Here is an 18,907-nt window from a genome sequence, read left to right on the forward strand (position 1 = left end):
GTGAAAGAGAGTGGTCTAGTTTCATTCTTCTGCATGTGGATGTCCAATTTTCCCAGCACCATTTATTGAAGAGACTGTCTTTCTTCCAATGGATAGTCTTTCCTCCTTTATCGAATATTAGTTGCCCATAAAGTTCAGGGTCCACTTCTGGATTCTCTATTCTGTTCCACTGATCTATGTGTCTGTTTTTGTGCCAGTACCACACTGTCTTGATGACCACAGCTTTGTAGTACAACCTGAAATCTGGCATTGTGATGCCCCCAGATATGGTTTTCTTTTTTAAAATTCCCCTGGCTATTCGGGGTCTCTTCTGATTCCACACAAATCTTAAAATAATTTGTTCTAACTCTCTGAAGAAAGTTCATGGTATTTTGATAGGGATTGCATTAAACGTGTATATTGCCCTGGGTAACATTGACATTTTCACAATATTAATTCTGCCAATCCATGAGCATGGAATATTTTTCCATCTCTTTGTGTCTTCCTCAATTTCTTTCAGAAGTGTTCTATAGTTTTGAGGGTATAGATCCTTTACATCTTTGGTGAGGTTTATTCCTAGGTATCTTATGCTTTTGGGTGCAATTGTAAATGGGATTGACTCCTTAATTTCTCTTTCTTCAGTCTCATTGTTAGTGTATAGAAATGCCACTGACTTCTGGGCATTGATTTTGTATCCTGCCACGCTACCGAATTGCTGTATGAGTTCTAGCAATCTTGGGGTGGAGACTTTTGGGTTTTCTATGTAGAGTATCATGTCATCGGCGAAGAGGGAGAGTTTGACTTCTTCTTTGCCAATTTGAATGCCTTTAATGTCTTTTTGTTGTCTGATTGCTGAGGCTAGGACTTCCAGTACTATGTTGAATAGCAGTGGTGAGAGTGGACATCCCTGTCTTGTTCCTGATCTTAGGGGAAAGGCTCCCAGTGCTTCCCCATTGAGAATGATATTTGCTGTGGGCTTTTCATAGATGGCTTTTAAGATGTCGAGGAATGTTCCCTCTATCCCTACACTCTGAAGAGTTTTGATCAGGAATGGATGCTGTATTTTGTCAAATGCTTTCTCTGCATCCAATGAGAGGATCATATGGTTCTTGGTTTTTCTCTTGCTGATATGATGAATCACATTGATTGTTTTACGGGTGTTGAACCAGCCTTGTGTCCCAGGGATAAATCCTACTTGGTCATGGTGAATAATTTTCTTAATGTACTGTTGGATCCTATTGGCCAGTATCTTGTTGAGAATTTTTGCATCCATGTTCATCAGGGATATTGGTCTGTAATTCTCCTTTTTGGCGGGGTCTTTGTCTGGCTTTGGAATTAAGGTGATGCTGGCTTCATAGAACGAATTTGGAAGTACTCCATCTCTTTCTATCTTTCCAAACAGCTTTAGGAGAATAGGTATGATTTCTTCTTTAAACGTTTGATAAAATTCTCCTGGGAAGCCATCTGGCCCTGGACTCTTGTGTCTTGGGAGGTTTTTGATGACTGCTTCAATTTCCTCCCTGGTTATTGGCCTGTTCAGGTTTTCTATTTCTTCCTGTTCCAGTTTTGGTAGTTTGTGGCTTTCCAGGAATGCGTCCATTTCTTCTAGATTGCCTAATTTATTGGCGTATAGCTGTTCATAATAGGTTTTTAAAATCGTTTGTATTTCCTTGGTGTTGGTAGTGATCTCTCCTTTCTCATTCATGATTTTATTAATTTGAGTCTTCTCTCTCTTCTTTTTAATAAGGCTGGCTAATGGTTTATCTATCTTATTAATTCTTTCAAAGAACCAACTCCTGGTTCTGTTGATCTGTTCCACAGTTCTTCTGGTCTCGATTTCGTTGAGTTCTGCTCGAATCTTTATTAGCTCCCTTCTTCTCTTGGGTGTAGGATCTATTTGCTGTTTTTTCTCTAGCTCCTTTATGTGTAAGGTTAGCTTTTGTATTTGAGTTCTTTCCAGTTTTTGAATGGATGCTTGTATTGCGATGTATTTCCCCCTTAGGACTGCTTTTGCTGCATCCCAAAGATTTTGAACGGTTGTATCTTCATTCTCATTAGTTTCCATGAATCTTTTTAATTCTTCCTTAATTTCCTGGTTGACCCTTTTATCTTTTAGCAGGATGGTCCTTAACCTCCATGTGTTTGAGGTCCTTCCAAACTTCTTGTTGTGATTTAGTTCTAATTTCAAGGCATTATGGTCCGAGAATATGCAGGGGACAATCCCAATCTTTTGGTATCGGTTCAGACCCGATTTGTGACCCAATATGTGGTCTATTCTGGAGAAAGTTCCATGTGCGCTTGAGAAGAATGTGTATTCAGTTGAGTTTGGATGTAAAGTTCTGTAGATATCTGTGAAATCCATCTGGTCCAGTGTATCATTTAAAGCTCTCGTTTCTTTGGAGATGTTTTGCTTAGAAGACCTATCGAGTATAGAAAGAGCTAGATTGAAGTCACCAAGTATAAGTGTATTATTATCTAAGTATTTCTTCACTTTGGTTAATAATTGATTTATATATTTGGCAGCTCCCACATTTGGAGCATATATATTGAGGATTGTTAAGTCCTCTTGTTGAATAGATCCTTTAAGTATGATATAGTGTCCCTCTTCATCTCTCACTACAGTCTTTGGGGTAAATTTTAGTTTATCTGATATAAGAATGGCTACCCCTGCTTTCTTTTGAGGACCATTCGAATGGTAAATGGTTCTCCAACCTTTTATTTTCAGGCTGTAGGTGTCCTTCTGTCTAAAATGAGTCTCTTGTAGACAGCAAATAGATGGGTCCTGCTTTTTTATCCAGTCTGAAACCCTGCGCCTTTTGATGGGGTCATTAAGCCCGTTCACATTCAGAGTTACTATTGAGAGATATGAGTTTAGTGTCATCATGATATCTATTCAGTCTTTGTTTTTGTGGACTGTTCCACTGAACTTCTTCTTAAAGGGGAATTTTAAGAGGCCCCCTTAAAATTTCTTGCAGAGCTGGTTTGGAGGTCACATATTCTTTTAGTTGCTGCCTGTCTTGGAAGCTCTTTATCTCTCCTTCCATTTTGAATGAGAGCCTTGCTGGATAAAGTATTCTTGGTTGCATGTTCTTTTCATTTAGGACCCTGAATATATCCTGCCAGCCCTTTCTGGCCTGCCAGGTCTCTGTGGAGAGGTCTGCTGTTACCCTAATACTCCTCCCCATAAAAGTCAGGGATTTCTTGTCTCTTGCTGCTTTAAGGATCTTCTCCTTATCTTTGGAATTTGCAAGCTTCACAATTAAATGTCGAGGTGTTGAACGGTTTTTATTGATTTTAGGGGGGGATCTCTCTATTTCCTGGATCTGAATGCCTGTTTCCCTTCCCAGATTAGGAAAGTTTTCAGCTAGAATTTGTTCAAATACATATTCTGGCCCTCTGTCCCTTTCGGCGCCCTCGGGAACCCCAATTAAACGTAGGTTTTTCTTCCTCAGGCTGTCGTTTATTTCCCTTAATCTATCTTCATGGTCTTTTAATTGTTTGTCTCTTTTTTCCTCAGTTTCCCTCTTTGCTGTCAACTTGTCTTCTAGGTCACTCACTCGTTCTTCCACCTCGTTAACCCTCGTCGTTAGGACTTCTAGTTTGGATTGCATCTCATTCAATTGGTTTTTAATTTCTGCCTGATTAGCTCTAAATTCTGCAGTCATGAAGTCTCTTGAGTCCTTTATACTTTTTTCTAGAGCCACCAGTAGCTGTATAATAGTGCTTCTGAATTGGCTTTCTGACATTGAATTGTAATCCAGATTTTGTAACTCTGTGGGAGAGAGGACTGTTTCTGATTCTTTCTTTTGAGGTGAGGTTTTCCTTCTAGTCATTTTGCTCAGTGCAGAGTGGCCAAAAGCAAGTTGTATTGGGAAAAAGAGAAAAAGAGAGGAGAGAAAGGAGGAAAGAAAAGAGAAAGAGAAAAAAAAAGGGAAGAAAAAGAAAAAAAAACGAAAAAAAAAAAAAAAAAGAAAAAGAGAAAGAAAAAGAAAGGAGAAAAAAAGGGGGTGGGGGAAGGAAACAAATCAAAAAGCAAAACAAAACAAAACAAAACAAAACAAAAAAAAAAAAAAAAAAACCAAAAAGAAAAAAAAAAAAAAAAAAAAAAAAAAAAAAAAAAGAACCACGGGGAGTATCTTCTGATTCTGTGTACTTTAAGTCCCTTGGCTTCTCCTGGAAGTTGTCCGTCTAGCTGATCTTCTGGGGGAGGGGCCTGTTGTGTTGATTTTCAGGTGTTAGCAGTTGGGGGAGCTGCTGTGCCCCTGCCTGGTGCAGGGCTCGGTGGGGGTTGTTTACCCCGTGAGGCCGCAGGAGCAACAGCCCCAGTGGCGGGGCAGCTCTGGAAACCTGGATTCAGCTCCGGCAGGAACTCCGTCTGCAGGGCCTGGAGGCTCCGGGGCGGGGCCGCTGCTCTGCTCAGCTGGGGCAGGAGCGTCCTCGCTGTCCTGGGCCCTCCCGGCCTCTGCCTGTCCCGGGGGAGGCGGGATCCTGGGCTGTGTCCCGGCGCCCTGTGCTCCGGAGCCTGCGCTGGTGGATTCGCGCTCCCGGGCCGCGCAGCCCCCTCCGCGGAGCCGCCGCCCGAGCCCCTCCGAGCTGCTCCTGGAACCGCGCAGCCCCCTCCGCACGGAGCCTCTTCCTCTGCCCGAGCCCCTCCGAGCTGCTCCCGGGGCCGCGCAGCCCCCTCCGCGGAGCCGCCCCCGAGCCCCTTCAGCTGCTCCGGGTCCCGCCGTGCGCGCTGCAGCCCTTAGGGAGCTCGGCGCACTCTCCTGGGCGCAGGTGTCTGTTACTGTCCCAGGGAACCCGAGGGCATCCCCGCCCTCCTGGGTCCTGCTCCCACTCCCCACGAGCCCCTTCCGCCCGGGAAGGTCGGTGCAGCTCCTGCGTCTCCGGGACGGGGCTCTCCTGTCCTGGGGACACTCGCCCCGGCCTCAGCCCGGCTCCTCGCGGGCCCCTCCCCCTTGGAGGCCTTTGTTTCTTTATTTCTTTTTCCCCGTCTTCCTACCTTGATAGATGCGCGAACTCTTCTCACTGTAGCATTCCAGCTGGTCTCTCTTTAAATCTCAGGCCGAATTCGTAGATTTTCAGGATAATTTGAAGGTTTTCTAGGTAGTTTGGTGGAGACAGGTGATTTGGAGACCCTACTCCTCCGCCATCTTGCTCCTCCCCCCTCTACCTACTACTTTAGATGCTTCTTTGAGAGACTGGTACAAAAACCTTGTTAGAGCATCTATGATTCTTTAGGGAAAGATAATTGATACCCCACATATGTAGAAAAATGGACAAAATAGATGATAATTGGATAGGAATGGAGGCATCATTACTCTGGAAGGGAAGGTATGAGTAGAAACAGAGAGAGGTATTGGTCAAGAGACACTTCCTGGAGGTGGGTGCTTATGGAGTAATTTGGGAAATAGAAGAGGGGCAGGTGAGTTGGAAAGGAAAAGGGACAGTAATTCTAGGCTACACAGATCCTAAGAATCATGAAAGATGAGACTCTTGTGAGGGGTGTGTTTTCTCACATTTGAAGGGAATTTATGCTTCAGGTTTTATTGTGTATTGTGCCATGGAGCATGGTTTCTGACCCAGGAAAGATGAGATATGATTCTCACAGCCACCTGGAGGATAGACAGACAGTAGGTTATGGATAGGGAGACTCTTCCTGGGAGACAGTGGTAGCACCTGCTACAGTAATCGAGATCCCGCTCTTCGGAGTGTGGTCCATGGACCAGAAGCATGGGGGTCACCTGGGAGCTTATTAGAAACACAGAATCTCAGGCCCCAACCCAGACCTCCTGAATCAGAATCTGCATTATTAACAGGCTCCCAAGTGATTTCTATGCTTTTTCAGCTTTGGGAAGCACTGGCCTGAGATGATGGATGACAGGTGTCTGGGCTCAGATGAGCACTATGGGAGATCTGACAACTTTGGAATTGGGAGCATAGAGGAGGGTGCTAGGCTGCGGAAGTTGAAATTGGGGAAGAGAGAGATAAGTGTGGGGTCTGTGTCCTCTGTCCCCAGAATTCCCACTCCAGTCACTATGCCAGGGTATGGACTCTGACCACTCTGGGGAAAAAGCCTGTGGTGTCCTCTCTGGGGTCTGTCTGGTCCTCAGGGGCTCCCTGTGGTCAAGCGTTGGGTGATGGGGATGGCTGCCAATTCTTTTTTCCCATCCTTCATATGATGGACAGAAAGGGACTGAGGAGGTCATATTAGTCATGCCCCCGCCTCAGAGCTGTATTGTCGCTTCATCAAATGTGTTATAACATGATGATACTAATTGAGAGGCTCTGGAGGTTGGGGGATGAAATAGGAATTCTTAACTATCCATTCTGGAAAATTATGATACTTACATCCTCCAAACGCTTTCAGGAGAGACCAGATTTCTACATAAGGGGTTATACACTGGTAGGAACCAAATTAATGCTACTTAAGGGATCATTCGATGATTTTTAATGAATGAACAACAAAAATTTTAAACCCTATAAATAGAGACCTGGCGAGATTGGCAATGGAACAATGGTACCAGGTGGGCATTTAAGAATTTTCTTAGGCTTTTGAGGATTTGTGTACCTCATCCCCAATCAGAATGAGTGATAAATAGAGGTGAGTGTTAAATAAAATAGATTGAGATTGAGCAGAAAGAAGAATTTTCTGAGATTAGAGGGTGACCAGGGGAGATGCGAGGGCACAGGATCTCTAGCCCTTTGCATGACCGTCTCACTGGGGTGTGGAATGCCTCAGATGGGCTCCTGCTCAGAAACAGGACAAGGTACAAAATGAACTCTCAAAATCCTTGTTATCCAAGCATTATCCAGTCAACTTCTTAAATGAGAGGCTGTGGTGGATGTGTGGTGTGTGTAATGTGGTGAGGCATGGGGATGATGAGTGATAGAAGAAAAACACCGATCTTATTAGAGCACTGAAATCTGCTATCAACTCTCCTAATCCTATGGGACATTAGGGCTCGAATAGAGTTTTAAGTTTACAAGTTCTTCCTCTCCATGCATTTATTTTGTGTCAAGGAGATATTAAAATCTTCTAAGGGGAGGAAATATCCCTTTATGTATTACTTCTATCTCCACAGTCCCAAATGATGATGATGATGATGATGATTATATACCTACCATTTGCTAAGTATTCCAAACACTTTCCATCATCACCTATTTAATATAAAGTTGAATGAGGTGAGTATTGTTATGCTCATTTTGCAAAAGTTGAATGGAAGGCTCAGAGACGTTATTTGTGCAAAGTGAGTAGTGAAGCTCGGATTTGTACCAAGGTTGAGCAAAATCTTGTGCCTAAAACCCCTGAGCTATACTTTGCAGGGAGTAGTGGCTCAGTGAGGGATAGATGATCATTGAAACTTGATGGCACAGAGGTAATTAAAAGATGCTGGATAACTCCAAATAGTGAATAACAAGGAAACAATTCTTGTGTGTTTCATGGCGTGTTAATCAGAGGCACACTTAGTGGCACAAGCAGCTGATACTCACTCTCTCCTTTACCCTCACTGCCCCCCCACCCCCTGCATGCAGGAGCTTGAAATGGGGGAAAGGCTGGGTGCATATATTCATAAAGCACCTCACTGAGAGTCATCTGTGTGTGCCTAATATATAGACATATGTGTTTAAATTTGAGTGGAAATATCCACCAAAGGTGGGGCACATTTGTGTCGGTATGTCTATAAACACGAGCATATGTTTTAGACTTTTTGGGTATGGGATGTGTGTATGTGCACAAATCCTGAAGTAGTTCAATCAGCACTAAGGTACCAGCCCCTTTCCAGCCCTGTGCATGGTTCTTTATGAATTTCGTTTTACAAATGACCAGTTTCTCACAATCTCCACTGCAGAATCCTTAATCGGTATAATTTTAAATTCTCCTCTTCCTGGATGGCTCAAATAGAGAATCCCACTTGGAGGCAAAGATGCAAATAAAATGGCTTTTCTTAGACCTTCCGTGAGGGGTTTCCAGGAGAGGCCCTTGCTTACAAGGGTGGTGTACTTTTAAGGGGAGCTTGTATCAGGCTACAAAGTAAAAAAGAGGAGAGCATTGCCTTGCAGCTGCTGTTTCTCTTTCTCTGCAAACCCCTTTTGATTGTAGCAGATGTATGGGGGCTCCACAGCAACCCAGCATCTTGGCCATGAACTTCCTGAAAGGAAACTCATTAAAGTTTTCTTGAGAGAGAATGCCAAATAAATATCAGGATTTGATGGAAGCACACTATGGGCTCTGAAAGAAGCAAGGTTGTAAGAGGATTCAATGTTTCTGTTTCCTTCTTTACAAAGCTTGGAGCAAAGCTCCTGGAAGCAGGAGACAAGTGGACCCCTGCGTGGTTTGAAGGCAGAGACACAGCACAGGACCCCCCTCCTCCACCTTCCAAAGCCAGTGCCGGGGCCTGCTTTATGAAGGATTGTTTTAAAGATTTTATTTATTTGTTCATGAGAAACACAGAGAGAGAGAGAGAGAGAGAGGCAGAGACACAGGTAGAGGGAGAAGCAGGCTCCATGCAGAGAGCGCGATGCGGGACTCGATCCCTGGTCTCCAGGATCAAGCCCTGGGCCGAAGGCGCTAAACCCCTGAGCCACCCAGGCTCCCCCTTTATGAAGGATTTTTATGAGAAACTTTACATCTGACATTTCACAGTATCTCTTGTCCAGAAAATGAGGAAATACAGATATTTATTGACATATAGAGTCAGAAGATCTAGGAAAACTGACTATGGAGATGGCAGAAGTTTCTCCCTTTCCCCAGGCCTGCAAATTATCTAACTTAGTTTGTGCCTTTCTGTGTTTTGTGCTCTTCTCAGTAACAAGATTAGGAAATCCTTTCATTGTTAATAAAGAACTACTGGGGGGAGAAAGGAGATGCGAGGCATATAGATGGAGGCACAGAGGGTGCCCTGTCCCATGTGAACTGAACAATAAGATCAGGTGTAAGAGAAGTGAAGATAAATGGACCTTGAGCTGCGACCCAGGTCCTGGCTCCTGTCTTCTCTATTCAAAGCCTGGAGCTTCTACAGTTTTACCTTGAATTTCACTGGTCCTTGCATCTCACTCCCTCATGACGAATAGAAGTTCGATATCCAATGATGCCCAAAGTCAAGAAATCCTTCCCATTAGCTATGTCTTTCCTTGGAATTCCATCTTCCCAATCTCTGACTACTGAAATCCTTCACAATCAGTGGTTCAGTTTAAATATTACCTCCTGCCCACATGTTCCAGGATTACCTACCCTGAAGCAATTTATTTCCTCTGCCCTCCTCTAGTCCTTTGTGTCAGTCTCACCATAGCTGGCTCTCCACACACCTGTTCAGTTGTAGTTACCCTGTGTCTTCGCCTTGTTCTTTACTCATCTGTCAGCTTCTGCGGTGGGGAGACTCTGCCCCATACATATTTATATCCTCTCCACAGGGCTTGACACAGAGCTAAAGACTTGCTAAGATGCTTTCGCATAGTATAAAATAGAGGAAAAGACGCCATGGTGAGAAGATGTAGAAGTAGGGGCATTAGGAATATTGATTATAGATATTATTGTTAACATAGGTTCTCATGTGATACTTTCAGGAATGGGTCATATATTAGGAAATGTTTCTCTCACCAGTAAATTTATTCCTGCACAAAGTATTCGTCATTCATTCTTTCTCTAATTCAAATACAGAGTTTTTCCGAGTGGGAATAAGACAATAAGCAAGAAAACCAATGTTTAATAATTCCAGAGTGTGAAGAACCCCTGAAGGAAATAAATGGGGTCTTATCATAGACGAACACAAGGAATGTTCTTTAGGTAGAGGTTAGGAGCACCTTACTGCTCACTGTCATGTATCACACTAATGTGATTATGAATTAATTCAATTTCTAACCTGCAACTGTATCAATAACATTGATAATGAGAATAAAAGCCTTCGGACCAGGGTGTGTGTGTCGACCCAGTGTTAGGATTGGTTCCTACTTTGGTCCAAATTCCCGAACTCAAAACAAACAAACAAACAAACAAACAAACCCAACAAATTCCTGAACTCAACACTGCCTTGGGAAGAGGGGAATCAGGGCCCTCCCCTTGCCTCAGGATGGACCCTGACCCCTCCTCTCCAGCTGAGGATTCTGCAAGCAAAACAGGGCTTAAGAGCTTTGATCTTGCTCCAGACTTGGAACAGATCAAGGCAGAGGCCTCTAAAGTAATGCCCCAGGATATGAGGAGCTGGGGAAGAGATGGAGACAGAAGTTCACAGAGAGGCTAATTGCTGTCACAGAGACTCCCTTTCACCTCCCACCTCAGTCTTACTGAGTTCTGGGCTCCTTGGGGCAGCTTGTCAGGCTTTTGGACTTTTGAGAGAGGTAAGATATCTCCTGAGTGACTTTAGAGTCTCCCACCTCTCATCCCCATCATCCATGGATCCCCGCTCCAAGGCTGAAGACAACCCAGGCTGTGAGGAGCAGGCCGTCTGCCAGGATCCCAGCAGCCTCAGCCACCTCTGTCATTACCAGGGTTTTCCTTTAACTACTTGCCTGCCCCTTCCTCCTGGCACCAGTTGGTAGCATTCCTTCCTGTCTCTTGCAGAGCAGTGGTCTCATTAAGAAAGGCTTGGGAGGGGGATCCCTGGGTGGCGCAGTGGTTTGTCGCCTGCCTTTGGCCCAGGGCGCGATCCTGGAGACCCGGGATCGAATCCCATGTTGGGCTCCCGGTGCATGGAGCCTGCTTCTCCCTCTGCCTAGGTCTCTGCCTCTCTCTCTCTCTCTGTGTGACTATCATAAATAAATAAAAATTAAAAAAAAAAAAAAAGAAAGGCTTGGGAGGGCAGCCCAGGTGGCTCAGCGGTTTAGCGCCGGGTTCGGCCCAGGGCGCGACCCTGGAACCTGGGATCGAGTCCCACGTCGGGCTCCCTGCATGGAGCCTGTCTCTCCCTCTGCCTTTGTCTCTGCCTCTCTCTCTCTCTCTGCCTCTCATGAATAAATAAATAAATAATCTTAAAAAAAAAAAAAAAAAGAAAGGCTTGGGAGTAATCAGAATCTGAGACTGGGACCCGTAACTTTACACCCACTCATCCTTTCCCGACCCTGCCTCCTGTTGGGATAACACGTTTGCATTAGACATACTATAGGTGAACTAAGAACGATCAGTTAATCATGCTGTGGGCTAAGGGAGCTGGCTAAAGCTTGGAGACTACCACGTTGACAGCAGGGGCTGAGGGAGGTCACCTAAGTTTCTGCCAGGATGGGGGCATTCAGGCTGGGGTACAAGGTGAGTGCTCAGAGATCTGGAGCCCTGGCTGAAGAGGATTGTGTGTGTGGTTGGTGGGGTGGGGGAACAGTGGCTCGACTCCTGCGGGGGTTGTCCTGGTGTCCTGAGCTGGGCTGGGTGGAGGTGGATGGAGAAGAGGTCACCCCCTCAGCTTAGGGAGGACTCCAGGCTCAGGTCAGTCTTAGAGCATATTCTCTCCAGGTGGCCCAGAGCAGAAGGGAAGAGAATGGGGAGCAGACAGTTCAGACCAGTCCAGCCTCACTCCTGTCCTCTCCCCCTCCCTCACCTCCCCTTCCCAGCTTCTCATTGGGGCATTTCACACTCACTACACACCTGCTGTGTGCACAGAGCTCCAAAGTGTTCTCTGGCCTTTCTCAACCCAGACACCACTGCCTTCCCCGTGCAGCTCACAGAGATAGTCAGACTCCTCAGCATCTGGGTTGATGTCCACGGCCAGAAGCCTCCCTGAAGCCTGGGATCCGGAGTATACATATTTGGGACAAACCACGGAGAAGCTGAAGAAGTGGGGAGAAGGGGAAAGTTGGGAGAGAGCCTCACAGTTTTCGGGGACAATATGATTACTTGCAGCAGCAAGAAGGATTAAAGCAAGAGGAGAGGAAGAACTTCCCTTGAGCAGACAGCGCTGCTTGTTTTCTGAAGCACAAATCCTGGACCTGATACAGGGAGGAACAGGGTGAAAAGAGACCCTTAGAGGGATATTGTCTCCCCAGGAGTGTTGGGGTTCAACAAGGTGTGGCGGGGGAAGGAGAGACCACACAGAGCAAACCGGCAGAAAACAAGGTGACACTCTGTGGGGATCTTGGCTTCCAGGTGGAGGCGCCAGGCCTGTCCTGCACACACAGGGTCGCTGCTAAACCAGGAGCCCTCAGCTGGGCTCTCAGACCTCAGTGATCTGCGTGGAGGAAAGACTGAGTCTGAGCAGGGTCCTTCTCTCCCACAAACCTGCCCTGGGCGCGAGGGGGCGTCTCCCTCCAGATGGATTGGAGGCCGAGGTGGTGGGGCGACCCGAGGGGGTCACCTGTGGCTCTGTCTTCTCCTGAGACGGACTGGCTTTGGGGTGACCGGGTCATTAGGCCTTTCCAATGTCCCCGGGCTGTCAAGGGTGCCTTAGGACAGGGGGCAGGATGGAAGTGAGGGCTGACCCGTCCCCTCCCTCTGAGGCCACTGACAAGGGGGCGGGGCTGTGCTTAGTGGGCAGGGCTTACCCAGGTGGACTCACTGCCTTGTAGGTATACCCTGGTTTTGGAGTTCTGCGCAGCACCCCCCATCACTTGCTGATGAGGAGATGTCTTTTCAGCTCTCTAACACCTGACCAGGTCTGTCCTCAGGAAGGGAGGAGGGGACGACAGTCAGAGGACAGGAGGAGAGAAGGGGGCTAATGTCCTTCCTTCCACTGGGCCCTGAGCCCTGCCCTACTCCCTAGATTCCTAAGGGTGGAGGAGGTGTGAAAGCAGATGTAGAAATGACAAGAAATGGGGCAATGTGGTAGGATGCAGCAGGATGGAGAGATGGAGGTAATGGGAAGGTGGAGCCCACTGGGAGGTGGGGATGTCTGGGGAGGTGAGCCAGGAGGGGAGGGAGGCAATCTGGGTGGGGTGGGAGGTTGTCCAGGTGGGAGGGGACTGGATGGGAGGTGGGCAGGGGAGGGGTCAGAGGGATTGGGGGCCTGCATTTGGGAAGTTGGAGGCACCAGGATGGGGTAGTGCCAGGGAAACTCAGAGATGTTCAAGCAGGCCAGCTGTCTAGAAGGAGCCCTGGAGGAGGATCCCACTGGGAGGAGGGCAGACAGCAGCTCACAAGGAGTCAGAGCCTGGGAGGCTGCAGGGAGTAAAGGCTGTGGCAGGGAAAGCAAAGTTGTTTGTGGGTCCATGGAGCATCCCAGGAAAGTGAGGGTAGGACCTCAGAGTCACTTCCCATTCAGGCTGAGCCATGACTCTGCAGGGGAGCTGGGGAGGCCCCCTGAGCAGCAGGGGTAGGGGTAGGATCCCCACCCCCTTTCCTTATCCTGGGTCCCTTCTACCCACTCTCTCCTTGTCCATACTCTCTCCTGGATATTCAAGATCTTTAGAGCCTAGAGGACTGGGCTGTGGATCATTAGACCAAAGGAATAGGGTGGTGTGTATATATGGACAAGTGTGACAAGTGTATGAGTGTGTGTAGGTCTGGAGGTGCAGGTGGTCTGTTTGAGGGGATGTGTCTTTGTGTTGTGTACATGTGAGAAGTTTATAACATATAGGTGTGGTATGTGTGTATTTGAGGTTAAGTGTCTGTGTGTATGTAGGAGTGTGAGCATCGGTGCATGTGCACATGGATGGATGCAGGTGCCTGTGTGCATGTGTGTGCTGTCCCAGGGGCTCCTGGAGACTCATACCAGAACATGTGACTGATTTAATTTGTGCACATTTCCAGCAGGGTTGAGGCTGTGCTAGGGGGTGGGGGGAGGAGGAGCCAGAAGAGGGAGGCTGTGAGTCCTGGGGTGGAGATGGGAGCCTGAGCAGGGGTGCCTCTGCCCTGCCAGGCACAGGGGGAGGGCATCAGGGTCCCGGGTCTGAGGCTGGGTGCAGACTGGGGCCTGAGGCCTGCACTCAGGGCTGCATGGGAAGGGCTCAGAGGCCCAGCTCTGACCAGGGAAGGCTATAAAGAGGGGGGCTAGGGTAGGAGGGAGGCCAAGGGGTCCAGGCCTAGACCAGGGGGTCCAGGCCTGCTCTCTCCCTGCCCCCACCCCAGGATCTGGGAATGAGGGCACCAGGCTGCAGGTCCTAACTCTAGGCTCTCCTCATTCTGCCTGAGGGCCTTAGGGTCCCCAGGAGTCCTTGTGTGCCACCTTCTGAGGCTGGGATGACCCTAATCGCAGTGGAAATTTCTGTCCCTAGTCAGTACTACTCAGGTCCAGAACAAGTGTTTGCTCCCTGGAGGCCCTTGGTATAAATTCTTGCTGAATATCATACAAGGTGGGCCCTCAGACCCCTTGTGCTGGGAAGTTCTTACTGAGTCTAACTCAAATCCCCTTGTGGCACTTCCAGTCCAATCCACTGAAGCTGAGTTTGTCAAGTTGGACCCACACCCCACCCTCCAGCATGGAAGTGGTTTCTTCTGGATAGGGACATGGGTCAGAGTGTAGGGACCCTGAGAGGAGAGGATGTGGGGTAAAGCCTGGTGGGTCGCAGGGGGTCAGACCTTTCCTGGGCCGGAGGCCCTGATGAGCAGGGCAGATCCAGAGCAGGGAGCTCAGAGACCACCAGGAGCAGCACTCCCACCTGCAGACAGGAGCCGAGGCCCCCGGGGTGGGAACACTCAGTGTCCCCTGCTCGGTGATGGCCGCCTCAGGCAAACAGGCCCCGACCCTGGTCCAGGAGTCCTTCATGTGCCCCAACTGGAGGCCCCTAGACTCTGTCCTCTTCTATTGGCTTTATGGGACGGGAAGAGGGGACGAGTACTCCAGCTAGACTGGGGTACTCTCCCCCCTTCCTCCACCTCCAGTGACTCCTGCCCAGCCTTCGCAGCTGGGCTTCAGGGCCTCCTGCCCACTGACACCTGTCCCTGGTCCTTCCCGCCCTCCCTCCACAGGCTCCCTGCATCTGGTCTCTTAGCTCCCCCTGGCAGCCTCCTGCCCCCTCTTGGCCTTATAGCCTGTCCCCACTCTGAGCCAGACCAGCCTCTCAGCTCCTTGCAAACTCGCCCCATCCTCTCCTCTGGGAAGTCTTGCGGGATTAATTCCTCTGGTTCTGGACCCCACACTGTTTCTATCTGAACCACTGCCAGGGTACCTGCAGGCCTGTCCTGTTCCTCTGTCTTCTCCTTCCTGGCTGTGTGCCTGGGCCCTGCTCCCCCTCTGTCCTCACCCCCTCTACATACAGCTGTGCCCCCATAGGCAGGGCTGGGTTTCCCCTCGACCCCCTCCAGGCACCAGGAGGACCAGGACTGCCCTGGACAATTGCCTGGGCCCCTCCCCATGTTCTGTGTTAAAGGAATAGCAGAGAAGATGGTGTCCAGCGGGGCTCATTCCGAGGGGGGGCAGTATGGACCCCTTATTGGGGTGTAGGCCTACCCGACCCCCCCATCCTCCTGTCCTTGTCTGCCTCTGACCCAGTGCACAGGCCTGTGGAGACGGAGGCCCTTGACCCCCTGGGACGCTGGCCTGGGGTGGGGAGCAGCAGGCAGGCCCACTGACATTTCTCAACCTGGGCCTCAGCTGCCCCTGCACACCTGCTTCCTGGTTGGGGCTCTGCACACCTGTGCTCTCCCAGGCTCCTCTTCCAGGCTCCCTTCCTTCCTCCCCTCCCTCCTCATGCAGCCCACCTGTCCCCACTGCCTGGGCTCCTTCAGCCCACTCTGCCTCTCCTGAGACCCTTGGGGTTGGCCTGCTGCCTGGAGAGGAGGGTGAGTGGTGGTGATGCAGGTGGAGGGGAGGGGCCTGGCTCTGGGGAGGCATCACCCTAGCTTGAGGACTGTCTCTGTGTGGGTTGCTCCCTTGTGGCCTTCCCAAGAGCTGCAGGATGGGGGTCCCTGTGCTGAGATGGGAGGGGGAGGGTGTCTTCTGTGCCTGTTGGAGGAGGGGAGCAGGCCTCAAGGACCCTGGAGGCTTCCTCAGGGAGCCTTTCAGTTCCTGGGTGACAGGGGAGTAGAGACCTGGGGGGAGAGCCAATCAGCAAGGACACATCTACAGTGGGACATTGAAACTCTGTAAGTGACCTACCTCCTAGTCAAATTCTCCCTCCCCAAAAGAGCCCTAAAGGGAAACAATGTGAAACTACAGCAAGAGGAGTTGACATCTGACCTGAGAGGAACTTCCCAGGCAATCCTGAAGTGCATTTGGGCGCCACTGCTTCTGACAGGTGCACAGCTTTTGCAAAGCTCCCCAGTTTCCCAGTAGGTTGCCCCACCTCCCCCAGATGACTTGGCCCCATGCTCGGCTCAGGGGGCCTATGCAGAGAAGCCCAGGGTCCTCCCCGTCCCTACTGCAGCCTGTGTGTGGCGATGGCCAAGATGCTACTGTGGGAAGTCCCTTCTCTGGTCTCCCTGCAGTCCTTCCTGTGCGCTGGGAATGGGGGGATCCGCCAACCAGCTAGAAGAACTGCAGGTGGGAAGGTGGCTAGAGGACAACAATCTGTGTGAGGAAGGTCCTGGGGGAGGGCTGTTGTGCCTCACTTTCTCCACCACTCCCCCTCCTCTTCCTTGCCCCATGGGCCCGGGGAGATGAAGGCGATGGCACAGGTAGCTCACACACTGGAGAACGGTCTCTGCTTGGGCTTCAGGCCTCACAGGTGCTGGGGAAATACAGCTGAGTCCCAGTCATGGCCCTTGTTCTCTGCTGTGGATGGGTCTCTAGGGGAGGGCAGATGGGGCGGGGTCGGAGTCCATCATCCTGAGGCCCTTTGAAGCCCTTTCCGTTCCTGGCACCCACATTCCAGTTCCTCAGCAGCCCTCAGGATGGTATCTCCTCCTCCACCCCCACCCCCAGTCCAGAGTGGACAAGAGGGCACATGGGGGGCGGGAGGAGGGTTTGGTCTGTTCAGGTTCCTCTGTGGGATGAAAGTAGGAATAAGGTGTTTGAAAGCCCGGCAGGTTTCTCTGGTCTTCTTCTAGAATGAAGGGGTCCTGGACTGGGGAAAGGCAGGGAGATCATGTGGAGGGTGCTGTGGGGAAGGGGTGGGGGGCCCTCCTATCTGCGCCCATTCAGCCCATCAGCTCAGGAGTTTGTACCTGTGCTCCCCGCCCCAGTGTCTCCATTCCACTGAGGCAGTGCAGTCAGTGCAGCTGCCATCCCCTAGGGCAGCTCTTCAGCTCCAAGGAGAGGTGGGGGGAGGGAAGGACGAGCCAGGACCCGGGGTCACACTCACACCAGAACCTTCCAGTGGAGAGTCAAGGGATCAGGACAGAGCTGCTCCTGCTCTGCTTTAGGATTTCTTCCCTGTCCCCCCCCCCCCCCCCCCCCGCCACCTTCTCTCTCTTCAGTGCTCATTTCCAAGGTGACCCAGCTACTGAGGTTAGAAGGGGACCTGTGACAGCAGGAAGGATCTGGAGCAGGGGCAGGTGGGTCAGAGATGGAGGGGAGAAGGAGGGGCAGGGAGGGCTTGAGAGAGAGGATCCCTTGGAAGAGGGGGCTCAGCACCCTGGGTGTCCCCTCAGCTCCATGTGTCCAGGGCTGTGGTGGGAGGGACCCGATTAGAGCAGGGAGAGTGCTTCCCTGTGTGCAGCTTCCAGGAGCCCCTGGACACACAGGGCACAGAGCAAATGAGGGATGGAGAGAAGCTCCTCTGGCAGCTCAGGAGGGAGGAGCAGAGGGCAGGGCTGGGGGAGTCTGAGGAGCAGAGGGTGTGGGTGCCGAGGCCGGGTGTGCACAGCAGGCGTGTGCGGCCCGCGGGTCTGTGCTGCGGGGTTCACAGTCCTTGTGCCCAGTTCTGTGTGTGAGCAGGTATCACCCGGGGCAGGGGTGGCTGTGACATCAGGTTATCGAAGCCCAGGGCTGCGAGCTGCCTTCCCACCGGGCCTACAGGGTGTGCTTTGCTTTTAGGAGCAGCTGTGGGCGCCCAGGGAAGACCCCTGGGTTGGGAATGGAGCCCGCGTGGGCTCCAGGGCTGGCTCTAGTGACCAGCGGGGCCCCTGGAGGCATCACCTCTGGGAGCTGCGCTGCCACCTGCTGTCCAAGCATAAAGGAAAAGCCAGGTGGCCCTTGTGTGCCAGCAGCCCCAGGGCTGGGGCCAGGAAGGGAAGGGGCTGCCGCGGGGGTCAGGGACGCCGGTGGGGAGGGCGGCAGGAGGGCTTCCCTGAACTCGGAACTGCCTGGGTTCTCGCTGGAGCCCCGACTCCCCAGGCTGGGCGGCCCCCCCTCTCTCAGCGCCCAGGGCCCAGGGCGGGCTGTGCGGGGAGCGCCCTTCTCTGCCGCCCTCTGCTGGCCGCGGAGCGCGTCGCAGGCCGCTGCGGAGAAGGTGCCCCTCAAGTCCCCAGGGCCGGGTCCCTCCCCCCTGGTGGAAATTGCATTTATGAGGAGAAGCAAACTTGACTGTTCCCCTGCATCTCCCGGATCCCGGCCTGGCCCCTGCTTCCCAGGGGCAGTCAGGAGCTCCTTAAGGCTGAGAAAGTCTTCCTGAGATTTCAACCCCTTTGTCATTGCCTAAGTTTTCATTTCTTCCTATTGGGAATGTGCTGTGAGGACAAAGGGCTGAGATCAAGATATTGAGGAATGAGACCAATTTCTGCGCGTCCTTGGGGTCCATCTAGAATTTCACCTTAAGAAGGTCATTGAAGGGTTGCAAGGAATGATGGCAGAGGTAGTGACATTCCTGGAGAACATGGGTCTGGAGCCGACCAGGCATGATGAGTCTGGGCTTCTGTGCATTTGCCCCTGAGCTCAGCCCATCAGCCTCAGCAGGGAGATGGATGGGCAGGAGCCAGGAGGCAGGAGGCAGGGATGCTGGAGGAGATGGCAGATGGACAGATGCTGGCAGGACTCCTTATCTCTAGCTCTCGATGCCCTTCCCCACCAGGCTGTCCTGGGCCCTCCCCTCTAGTGCTCAGGGCTCATTAGGGACTGCCTGTCTTTGGGAGACACCAAGGAGGCCAAGTTGCATTGGGTGTGCAGGGGGGAGAGGAGGGAAGGGAACCCAGATAAATGAGGGAGGAGGAAGGTTTGGGATGCCTGGGATGTGAGCTGGGGTCCCCTGA

This window comes from Canis aureus, chromosome 25, assembly GCF_053574225.1.
Source record: "Canis aureus isolate CA01 chromosome 25, VMU_Caureus_v.1.0, whole genome shotgun sequence".
Classification (NCBI taxonomy): Eukaryota; Metazoa; Chordata; class Mammalia; order Carnivora; family Canidae; genus Canis; species Canis aureus.